This window comes from Hippopotamus amphibius, chromosome 13 (genome assembly GCF_030028045.1).
Source record: "Hippopotamus amphibius kiboko isolate mHipAmp2 chromosome 13, mHipAmp2.hap2, whole genome shotgun sequence".
Lineage (NCBI taxonomy): Eukaryota > Metazoa > Chordata > Mammalia > Artiodactyla > Hippopotamidae > Hippopotamus > Hippopotamus amphibius.
Genome location: NC_080198.1, coordinates 96,408,690 through 96,421,440, shown reverse-complemented (window position 1 = coordinate 96,421,440; position 12,751 = coordinate 96,408,690). Strand labels below are relative to the sequence as shown.

Here is a 12,751-nt window from a genome sequence, read left to right as displayed (position 1 = left end):
CCCTTCACAGAAGCCGCTACGGGGCAGAGGACCATCTTGTTTGTTGCAGAGGAGAGACTAATCAAGGATCTGTCCCTTAGTTAGACATTCAGTCTTAATTTCTCTTGTTCTCTCTGCCCACGTCTCCATGACGTATTTGAGAAATGAACTCACTGGCCCAGGAAGCTCTCCTGCATTGAATGTGGGGTGGGCCAGAAACTCAGAGGCCTCCTCTCTCTTATTGTCTGGGGACGTTGGGGCCTCAAGTCTGTCCCATGTGCCAATTAGATTGCAAGATAAATTAAATTCCTTTGGAGGACTCACAGCACAGAGTTCAGTCCTGGCCCCAAACCTGGCCACAAGCCTGGTTTCTACGAACTGCTTACAGGCTTCCACTCGCCCCTGGCATTCTGAAAAGGGCCCTAGCAGTCTAAGTGGCAACAACACCCAACATTATCTACGTGTGTCCCGAACTCTGTTCTCACCCCTCTTCCCTCCTAAGAGCAGACGTCCTGAGAACATTTCAAGAACTGACCCAATTACCAGTATTGTATATTCTCATAGAGACCATACTCTTACCTGCCTCACAACCTCTCTGTCTCTGTGTCTGTTACTGTCTCCTTTTTTCTCTTGTAAACTACAATGTGGGGACTTCCTAAGTGGTGCAGTGGTAGAGAATCTGTCTGTCAATGCAGGGAACACAGGTTCGAGCCCTGCTCCAGGAAGATCCCACATGCCACGGAGCAACTAAGCCCATGTGTCACAACTATTAAACCTGCACTCTAGAGCCCATGAGCCACAACTATTGAGCCCGTGTGCCACAACTACTGAAGCCCATGCACCTAGAGCTCACGTTCTGCAACAAGAGAAGCCACTGCAATGAGGAGCCCACGCACCACAATGAAGAGTATCTCCTGTTCTCCGCAACTAGAGAAAGCCAGTGTGCAGCAATGAAGACCCAACGCAGCCAATAAATAAATAAATAAATAAATTTATAAAAACTTTATAAAGATTGCCCAAGGACAAATTACTTTTTAAAATTTATATCAATAGTGTTTTCATATTTTTCTACAAAAATTGCACATACTGTTATCTTAATTTCTAGACACTTTATAATTTGTGTAGCTATTGAAAATGGTATCGTTTTTCTAATTGCTTATTTTGGCCTCTGGGGCCATTGCTTGAAGTAGCATTGCTAAACCCTCCAATAGTATTTAGTAGATGGTCTATACATTATTGTGATTAACTATGTCCATAATCCAATAGACTGTTAACATTGAGATCAATTACTTGCTCCCTTAGCCACTGATTTGGAATCTTTGTAAATTATTTAATTTGGGGGAGACTCAGATTTCCCATTTTCAAGCTGTGGTTGACACGAGTGTAGGTGAACTGGGAAGATTCATAGAGCGAACGCAGCTCAGGTGCTTGGTTCAGTGTGGCTCCTGGCCTGGCCTGGAACACAGCCATGTGGCCAAAGCCAGCTTCATGGAAGGCCAGGGAGAGCACCTCACCTACGTGCTGGGAAGTTAAGGAACGTGTTCCAGGCTTTGCCACAAGGCTTATATTCTTCCCTCTAGTTTGTAGAGATTTGACTTTTACTTTTCTTAAGATTTTAATTTAGATCTAATGGCTCTATATTTTCTGTTGTACTTTGTCTTTCGATGATGTCTCTATGGAAGGAGAATTGGTAGGAATTAGAGGAGACTAAATTAAAACAAAAAAGATTTTAAAAATAGATCTTGTAACACTTTAATCTCTATGTTCCCGGAAAGAAAGTTACATGTACATACATGCACTCACCCGAGGGGAGTTCAAAATGCAGCTCTTCACAAAATGCATGACTGCCTTGCAGATCCACCAGTGACCCTGTACAACCTTCAGGTGTCCTCAAACACACTGTCTGTAAAGTGTCATACTCTCTGCAAAATGCACAGGGAACCATATATAACTGAACCCAAGGATTTGCAATGCTTCATGCATAACTGGCTGAAAAATGCAGGGCTTCCTGCCAAAAAGCATACATCGCTGTCACCAAACACACATCTATTGATATATTCAAAATACAGGTCTGTCATGGAATACACAGCTTTCTTTGGAATTGTCAGCCGCTCCCAAGGTACACAATGGTAAGCACTGAAGTCTCCTTTGCTCTACGCAGGTCCTGGGAGTGGAGTACATACTGGGTACCACGCATGGTATGAGATAATTTCTGAGCGTGTGCTCACTAATTCTCAATCTGTCCAGCATGATTCCCTCGTATTGTCTCCAACATATGGATGAAGAAATGAAGGCTAAGAGAAGTTTGGGAAACTTGCCAACGATCACCTATGTTAGTAGGTAGCATCTTTGTGAATTAAGCCCAGATCTGACTGCAGAGACTGTGTTTTCTTTACCTCGACGCTACAATGAGTTCCCGAATGAATAAATTCTAGGCATAAAAATTATGAAGACAAAGAGCTGAGTCAGGAAAGCAGTAGACATATTGTCGAGTCAGAAAGCAGTTTCTTTCTGTGCCAGATCAGCTGACACACAGGAACCATGAAAGGGAACTAGTGGGGAATAAAACTGAAAAAGCAGGTTGGGGTTTTAGGGGAGCCCTAGTAGGAATTCCTTAAGATTAGGAGAACTGCACATTTCATTCTCCTGCTCAGATAGCTAGGGCATAGTCTCAGAGGAGAGGAATGTAGATTCCGATACTGACTACCGTTTATTCACTGTGTGCTCCCACATGTGAGGTTGCTTCATTTCTCTGCATCTCAATTTCCTTATCTTTAGCATGAGGCTAATTGTAGTATCTATTGATGAGAGGATAAGATAATGAAAGGTTATTATTACCATGATTAACTGGGGAACAGATTTCAACACAGCAACTTTAGAGGTGGGACAGCACACAGGATCTGGAGTCAAGAAATGCTGAGTGAAATATTTTATCAACTAATTTCTGACCATGATGTTTTTCAAAGATGATTCATTTCTTTGGCCTCCACGAGCCCACGTGTAAAATGGAGATGAGTATAAGACTTGCCACATCTACTGCACAGGCTTGTGAGAATGCAATAAAATCTCAAGGAATAAAAAGCACTTCCCAAGATAGAAATTTTCACCCTACGGCATTATTTCTCAGATAATGAGTTACCTGAGCTTCCTCCAGTGGGTGCCAATGTTCCTCATATTCCTGAAACCGAGAGGTTTTCTCTGGACACAGAACTCTCAGTGTTCAAATTCTGGGACAGTCCTGAGCAAACTGGGGTGATTGGTCACCGTATTCTTCCCCAAGAATCAGAGGAACTAAAGGAACATTGAAGAAGGAGTTTACTGAGGATGGAACCACAGACAGGGTTTCAGTACAACCTGGAGGAAATATTGGCTTTACCAATGCAAATATTTACAACGGTGACTTGTAGAAACGTGCTGGTGGTATTTTGTTGCTCAGTTATAGAACCTGCCCCTGGTCTGGCTTCACCATCAGCAGAAGCTGGGGTTAGGATTAGGGTTAGGGAGGTTAGGAACTCTTAGATTCACATGATGGATTGACATTGCATGCCCCAACCAGTTTCTTGAGATTTGCTTCTCACTCTAAAGCTCCTTCGATGATCCTGAAATTTCTCTTTCCGTAACTCATAAACAAGTGGCATCACCCCAAAGCCTCAAACATTCGATTTAGATCACAAATATCTTTCATTTCCTGTTCTCTGACTCTTATTTTGGCTTCTCTCTGTATCTTTCCCCCCGTTACCTGCTCAACAGAAGCAATAGTGTCCTTGATACTGCACGCCGTCTTCCCCGATTTTCAGCCAGGAGCTCTGGGCAGCTGTGTAGAACCTCCTACATTGCCCCCACCCCCTAAGCTACCCCCTCCCCACGGAGTCTGAATTATCTCAACTTTCTGAGTTTTTTTTTTTTTTTTCAATTTTTTCCTATGGCAATATATGCACATGGCTTAAAAACAAAGACCCCCGCCAAAAAAAGTAAAATAGGGTTTATTGTATGCAACAATTCGCTACTAGACCCATCCTTACTTCTAGAGACATCTTTCAGGAGTACAAAACTAGTCACTGTTTTTTTCTTTTTTTCTTAATATTACTATCTCTTGGTTTATCAATTTTAGATATATTCTGCTGTGATTGATATTGGTCTAGCTCCTTTAACGCTCTCCTCACTTTTCTCATTCCCTTCTTCCAATTTCTGTTTGTCCATTGGTTTTGTCAATTTATGAACGCATTTGCAGTTCATTCTTATTCTTTATTTCTTATTCATCAGACATAAATGCATATCTTGACTCCCCACCTGTGTGATAAGAATATCAATGCCTCTGCCCTTTCCTTCAGCCTCTTTCTACTTTCACCTTCCAACTTTCATTAGCTTCAATGAAAGTGTCAACATCAAAATTGGTACCACTGCATCCTCATCTGTAACCACCTTCCTTGCTTCACCTATACATTGATTCTAAATGTTAACAATAAATAGTTTACATAATTATGATTGTGTAAATATCAAATACAGAGTTGATAAACTTGGCTTATTTTTTTTTCTTCTTTAGTGTTTATTCTGTGTTGCAACTTGCCTTGGTCTATTTTTTTTTCCCTCAGTCTTTGACCATAAACATAGCTATTTGTTGATTAAATTCTTATTATATCAACTGTTCTTTTGCAATCTCTCCTTTTTCCAGGGGCGTCCCTCCCAAGGTTCCCCTCCCTGTTTCTATTTAATGAAGACTAATTATACTCAAGTCCTGTTCCGTGGCTGTATCTTTAGGATTGTCTTCCCTAGCTCTCCCAGTTTGGATGCACTTTCCCATATTCCATATTCTTTTTGGTTTTGCTAGAATATAGTTTCAGGTATTTTAGCAAGAAATCGCTTAAAAGAGGTCAACTTTCAGAGTCCTTTCATGTCTGAAAAGCATCTCAATTATTGCTAACTTCAAAAGTAAATGTTAGTTTGGTTGGATAATGAGCTCCCACATCAAATTCACATTTCACGTGAATCATTCACCATCCTTCCAGGGGACTAAGCCTCTCAACAACAAATATATTCACATAAGGAAGGTTATATATACTTAATGTTAAAAGGAGAATAGGATATACGCTGCAGGAAAGCAGAATAATTTTAGAAGTCCTCATCTATTCTCAATAATTATTAATAATTAAAAAATGAATCATTTCAAAACCCAGGCATCTACTTATAAACTTTGTTCTTATTTTTTTCTATTTATTCTAGCTCTGTGGTTCTCAAACTTTAGAGTGCATAAGAATCACCCTGTATATCAAGTATACCAAACTATGTATAGATCTTTATAAAGGCAGTTTAATGGGGTTTTCAGAGATAATTCTTGACTATCAAATTGCATTAATTCTAAGTTACATCTTTCCATATTTTAATATCTGAAATCATATACATCTTATAAAACAATGAAGTCATAGACATCTTACAATTTTTTCAATGTTTATATTCAGTGGTATAGAGAATGACAGGGCTGCCTGAGTTCTCTCGGAGTGGGCCGGAGAGTGGCCGCAGCTGCTTGCCCAGGACGGCCACACCAAGGCAGAGAGGAGGAGCTCAAGGCGCTGAGGAAGCAGAGGCTGGCTGAGCTGCAGGCGAAGCACTGGGGTCCTGGTGACAAACACAGTGGGAAGCAAAGCACAGGGAAGCAGAAATGAGAAACAGTATATTAGCCCAAGTTCTGAATAAGTCAGCCTGGGGGCCCGATTATAAGTAACTTAGCACTTGCAAAGCCTGAGAAAACTAAAGCAGTAGAGAATTACCTTATGCAGATGGCCCGGTATGCACAACTAAGTGGGAAGTTATCAGAACAAGGTTTGGTAAAAATCCTTGAAGAAGTAAGCCAACAAACAGTAAAGAAAACAATTGAATTCAACAGAAGAAAAGTAATGGACTCTGATGAAGTTGGTGATTATTGAATTTAAGGTGTCTAGAGACTGGACCTTAATAGAGAAATTCTAGGACAGATAATACTTGGCAGAAGTTAAGATCTAATGGAATGTTTACTTTGTTTATTGTCTATATGTCTTTTAAAAATAAACTTGTTATGCAAAATAAAAAAAGAGAATAATAAAGCTTCTTGAAGTTAATGCTGTATCAAATTCAATAAAATACGGCAGATGTCAGACTTCATAATATAATTCAAGAGAATTTTGGAGGCATTGCTTTTTGTGTGTTGACACATCCACTCTTGCTCATCAAAAGTTTACTTTGTTTCTTTTTTAGGTAACTTTCAGGATCTTTTTATCCTTAATGTTTTAAATTTCATAGTGATGCTCCAAATGAGGGTCATTTGTTGTTTTTCTTCATTATACTTAGTAATTGTTGGCTTCTTTTAAGTGAGATTCCATGTCGTTGAGCTCTTGTGGATATCCTTCTATTATTCCTTGAAATATTTCCTCTCCTCTGTTTTCAGAGATTTCTCATCCTAGAACTCCTTTCAGTCGTATATTAGATCTTAAGAGTGATGTTTATGATTTCTTCTTCCTCATTTTGTATTTCTTATTTTTATTATTTGGGGAAGAGGAATTACTCTTTCTAATTTTCAACCGTTTATTGAATTTTTTGTTTTGACAATTATATTTTTAATTTCTAAAAGTTTTTTTTTCCAGTTTTCTAATTATCTCTTTATCCACAGCTTTCTCTTTCTTTCTGCTTTTTTAATTGCAGTGCATTTCCTCATCTTCTTGAAGATATTAATCATTTTTTTTAAGTTCTATTCTCCAGATTATCTGGTTGGGGGTATCATACATCCCTGTTTGCTTATCTTGATTTTTCTCTTTTGTTTTTCTATAAGCTACTGCGGTATAACAAACTGCAACAAAATTTAGCAGCTTAAAACAACAATTTGTGACTTCTAATGGTTCTGTGTATTGACTGGGCTTAGCTAAGCAATTACTGTTTTGTGTCTCTCATACAACTGTTGTCATATGACAGCTGAGTCATAGAAAGGATTTATTATTCTTGAAGTCCAAAGTGGCTTCTCCATTCATATGTTGGGTCTTTAGCTGAGATGACTGGACTAGCTAGTGATGTCCAGGAATCACTCTTTCTGTACACAGACTCCCCACATGGCTGGCTTAAGTTTCCTCACAGCATGGAAGGATAGATTCTAAGGGTAGTCACACTTCTTATATGACAGATGGCTTACCCCAATGTGAGTGTTTCAAGAGTCCCAAGCAGAAACTTCAGGGTTCTTTGCATCTAGCCTTGAAAGTCCCAAAATGTCACTTATGTAACATTGTATTAGTTAATCAAGTCACTAAAGCCAACCTAGATTAAATGGGAAGAGAATAAGACTGAACTTCTTGATTAAAGGAATAGCATATTCACACAAAGAAGAAAATATTGAGAGATCTGGATTTCAGTTCTTTGGGGTACATTCCCAGCAATGGGATTTCTAGATTATATGATCATTCTATTTTTAAGTTTTTGAGGGATCTCCATACTGTTTTTCATCGTGGCTACAGCATTTTGTATTCACACCAACCATGTACAAGTGTTCTAATTGGAATTCTTCTATTCTCCATCTACCCTGGCTTTGCTCTGTTTCTCAACTGTATCACAAAGAAATATTTTTTTTATCTTACCTCCTTCTCTTTCATCCCATAGTTAAAGTCAACTGCTTATACCTGTTTAACTCCTATGTATTCATATTTTCTTGCCTATCATCATGCATTTTCCCATGCCATTAGAATTTCTTTTAAAACACTATATTTAATGAGTGTTAATTTCTACTCATGAATTTCCCTAGTATGATAGATTCTTTCCATTTTCATGCTGTTACAAAAGCCTCAGTTTTGCAGTAAAATATATGTACAAATATCTTATTTTTAAAATAATTTTTATGATAGAAAAGTGGACAGAAATCATTTTATGCAAAATTCCTCCTGTCATGGTTTAGTCATTTTGTTTCCATATTGATTGTTGAGAGTACTGCTTAAATGATTTTTTTCAAGAGTGGTCCAGAGGCCCATCTTTTAGTCCCTTTATATAGGAGATTGATTTCCTGTGCTTCTTTCATAAAAGACTACTTGTTAAGATAAAGAAAAGATTCTTGGGTCATGGCTATTTTTCCTAAAAATTCACCAGGTCTTGCTCTCTTGTTTTCTGTTTTCTTGAACAGAAAGTCTGAGACATCAATTTCATTACTCTGGACGTAACCTATATTTATCTGCCCAGGAGGTTATGGAAATTTTTGCCGAGACCAGCTCGGCGACTCGAGGTGAGTGACGGGTGCCGCAAGCTTGAAGAAGACACAGACACAGACTGAAGAGAAAAGTGGGACCGGGGGGCTCAAGACCTCTCGGATCAAGAGCCCTGCTGACTCATCCCAGGTTGCTTTTATTGAGTTCGTGGGCTAACATTCTCAGGTTACACTCATAAACAGTCAAAGGCCTCACATGACTGAGGCAATTATCTTTACTTCCTGGGTGCGAGTTGAGCAGGTGTGGATCTGAGCTGGGGGTGGAGAGCAAAACAGCCCTGGGGGCAGGAGACCTCTCTCAGATATTGGGGGTCTGTGCCCCACCCGTGTTGGCCCCTCTGCGACTGTGCCTGTCTTAGGTTGTTCCTCCCCTGAGGAATCTTACCTGTCTCTGGCTAACCAGCCATCCTCCAGGGCCAAACACGGTGATATAAGGAAGGTTCTATGCACCACCCCTGTTGGCCCCTCTGTGGCTGTGCCTGTCTTAGGTTGTTCCTCCTCTGAGGAATCTTACCCGTCTTTGGCTAACCAGCCATCCCTCAGGACCAAACAGGGTGATATTAGTCTCCACGCCCCACACCCTCAGCTCCTCCACTGCTCAAGAATCCCATCGCTCGGCCCACATCAAAAAGGTTCCCGAATGTCTTCCCACATCTCCCCCTTTTTGTTTTCGTAGGAGAAGATAAGCCTGTAGGAGAAGATAAGCCTATTCGAGTTATTTCTTTTTCAGTCAATCCTTGGAGCGTTCTTCCTGTGCACCTGAGAACTTAAACATAGGATAATTAAAAGACAACAAAAAGTATCAAAATGCTTAGGAGACTGCTATTCATGCCTTTTATCCAATCCAATGGATGCAATGCTTTTAATCCATCATCTATACTTTGTAAAGTAGCAAATTTGGTGTAGAGACTGCAAAAATCATATTGCATGCCAGTTATTTTAGTTTGTAATTGTTGTATGTCCAGTGTGACACCATCCGCTCCATATCCCAGCAGATGTGTCACTGGCATCATGGCCATTCCAGATTTGTAATGTTCTTATACTCAAGGGAAGTTTCCATATTTCTGTTTGAGCTCTGCCATTCTCTAATTGAGGCCAAGGAGGTATTAATCCAATCCTAAACCATAAAATGGGATAGGGCGAGTGCATGGCAATATTGGTATATGCCATCACAACCTTTTATAGGGATTGTAGGAGGAGTTTTTTTGGTGTAAACCATTAGAGACTGCATACCCCTTAGGGGACCAGTTTCATACTGTTCCATAGGAACCATTAAGTAGTATCACACCCTCCGTCCCACAGCAAACATCCCAAAGAATCTGATCTTGTCTGTCAGCCCATATCCATTTTATTTTACACAAAGGTCTATCAGGGATGGCATAATTAGTAAACTTAGTCTCCAAAGCTCAAACCTGAAAACAAATGTACAAAGTTTATCTCCGGAGATTCTATATCCCATTCAAGATGGCGTTTCTTTGGAACGCTCATGATATGGCTTAATTCTCCGAGATGGAATCCACACAGGTTCCAGGCCTTGACCTGGTGACACACAAGCAAACCCTCTTCCCCATGTGATTAACCTTCCTGATGACCAGATATTAGTCAATGGGTCCTGCCACCATATCAGCGGCTGTGCATCATTAAAATGAGTCACATTCTTAGATGAGGCTCGAAAATGCCTCTCAGCTGCTGTATCCGTAGCCTGTGCAGATACATTCAAAAAATTAATAGTAAATAAGGCTTTATTTAAAATTGTTTGTTGCCCTTGGGTGATTCCCCCTTTTTGTTTTTGGAGCATGTTTTTAAGTAGTTGGTTTGCTCTTTCAACTATTGCTTGTCCCTGGGGGTTGTAAGGAAGTCCTGTAGAATGTGATATAGACCACATATCAAGAAATTGTTGAAATGCTTTACTAATGTAAGCAGGGCCATTATCTGTTTTAATGGCTTGTGGCAACCCCATGACTGCGAAGCATGCATATAAATGCTTTTGCACATGCTTTGCAGTTTCACCAGACTGGGCAGTAGCCCATATAAATTGAGAAAATGTATCAATGGTTATCATATTAGGTGATGGGAGGCCTGGTTGTAAGGCCCCCATTGGTTGTATAACTGCATTGACTGCTCTGAGATCTGTTAATAAACGCCATTTACCAGTTTTTTTCTTTATTGGAAATACTGGAGAGTTCCATGGGCTAAAAGATTCTTCAATATGCCCTTTTTCTAACTGTTCAGTCACTAATTCTGTTAGAGCTTCTAACTTTTCTATGGTCAAAGGCCACTGCTCAACCCATACAGGTGTATCAGTTTTCCAGGTCAATGGGATTGGTGCTGGGGGAAGCAGTAAGCTTTTACGAACAGTGGCCACTAGTGAAAAGACTGATATCCAAGACCTTCTCTATTTGCATTACCTTCAGCTGGAATGGGAAATAGTTTCCCTTGATGATATTTACCAAGACCTAACCCTGGCTGATATCCTTGATTTATTAGCATTTCTTGACTTTGCATACTATAAGTATCTATCGTTGGAATGTGGATTTCAGCCTTCCATTGTTGTAATAAATCCCTTCCCCATAAATTAATTGGAAGGTCTGCTATATAGGGTTGTAAGTGGGCTGGCTGCCCATCTGGGCCAATACAAGGCAATATTTTAGCACTTTGCTGCAAGCCATGAGCTCTACCTAAACCTACCACTGTAATGTCTGCGGGACAAGTAGGCCAGCGAGAAGGCCAATGATTACTGCTTATAATTGAAACATCAGCACCTATATCTATTAATCCTCTAAAAGCTTTTCCATTTATAGTTACTGAGCACGTCGGGCGTGTTTCTAAAATTTTTTCAGAGAGGAAAACTCCAGCCTCTCCTGTGCTTCCAAAGCCTTTTGTTCTCCTTACTTTTGTACTATTGCCAATCTTATAATATGGCAGAATAAGCAACTGTGCTATTCTGTCACCTGGATGGGCTTTCCATGGAACCGAAGTTGATATCATCACTTTAATTTCTCCAGTATAATCATTATCAATCACTCCAGTATGAATTCTAATTCCTTTTGATGTTAAACCAGACCTTCCTAGTATTAAGCCAATGGTTTCTTTTGGCAAAGGTCCAGTAATTCCTGTTCTGACCAATGTTGGAGTTTCTGCAGGCAGTATAATAATAGATTCTGCACAAGGAAGGTCTAAGGCTGCGCTGCCTGCTGTGGCTGGTGATAATTTCATGGCACTGCGGAGTATTGGGCCATTTCTGCCTGTTTCTAGATCTGATAGGCTCCCTTTGGTTGCGGGGCTAGGAGTGAGCCCCGTTGATAGTTTCCCGACAAAGGGGTTCCATCCTTATGGAAGTTAGATTTACACTGGCTTGACCAGTGAAATCCTTTTCCACATCTTGGACAAAGTCCAGGCTGTTTTTGCCCTTTGATTACATTATCTTGAAAATTAACAGCGCTTCTAACCACTCTCTTCCTACATTGTTTCTTTGTATGTCCTTGTTTACCACAGTTAAAGCATTTCCCTGGAAATTGGTTATTTATTTTCAGTCCAGCCATAGCTTGTGCCATCATTGTTGCTTTAAAGCTCTCAGTTCCCACTCCCTGACACACTCTAATATAATCATTTAATGTTCCCTTTCCTTTCATAGGTCCAATGGCCTTCTTACAATCTGTATTCGCATTTTCAAAGGCCAATAATTGCAAAATAGTATCAGCAGCCTCAGCATTAGTGATCTGCCGCTTGATAGTCTCCTGTAATCTGGCAATAAATTCAGTATAGGGCTTTTTTGCCCCCTGCATGATCTTTTGAAAAGAGACAGGAGCTTGCCCTTTAGCTTCTATTTTCTCCCAGGCTCTTAAGCAACAACGTCTCACCTGTTCTATGGCCTGATCTTCCATCAGAATCTGATCTTGAACTCTGCCCCAATTTCCACTACCTATCAATTGATCCAAGGAGATAGGAATCTGCCTTGCTCGATTGTGGTTTGGCCATAGTTTCGGCATGATCACACCACCAGGTTTTGAATTGTAAAAATTCTCCCGGGGCTAGTACTGCACGAGCCAACGTTGCCCAATCAGCTGGAATCAAACGAGAGCCTTCGGCTACTCCCTGTATGATACCTATGGTGAATGGAGAATTTACTCCATAATTTTGTACTGATTGTTTCAATTCTTTCAATATTTTGAAGGGTATCGGCTCATGTATTGCCTCATAAATTCCATTAGGATTATTAGGATCCACTCCAGGTGCCACCCTTTCATGAACAGTCACTGGAAATGCCATTTGCATAGCTTCCAGATCTCCCTCTTGTCTAGCCTGCAAAATGCCCTTCTGCAAGGGTGATAAAACTGAGTGTCCTATAGACACAGGAAAGGCATAAGCTCCCCCAGGCGGCATTAAAGAGGCTGGAGGAGGGGGCAGTATTGGAAGTTCGCCCTCCTCCACAAGTGAGGGAGCCGATGGTCTTAATCCCTCAGCCATTTGTATTCCCTTTTGTTTTTCAGTTTCGTTTGGCACCGCACATGCCCATCGGTCCTCTGACGGACCGGCTTCTTCATCAAAGCTATCTTTTGAGCC

General features: G+C 40.4%; 1 pseudogene; it reads left to right on the top strand.

The window, feature by feature from the left end:
* Nucleotides 1-2,055: 2,055 nt before the first annotated feature.
* Nucleotides 2,056-5,900, top strand: LOC130834515 (programmed cell death protein 5-like; annotated as a pseudogene).
* Nucleotides 5,901-12,751: the final 6,851 nt, after the last annotated feature.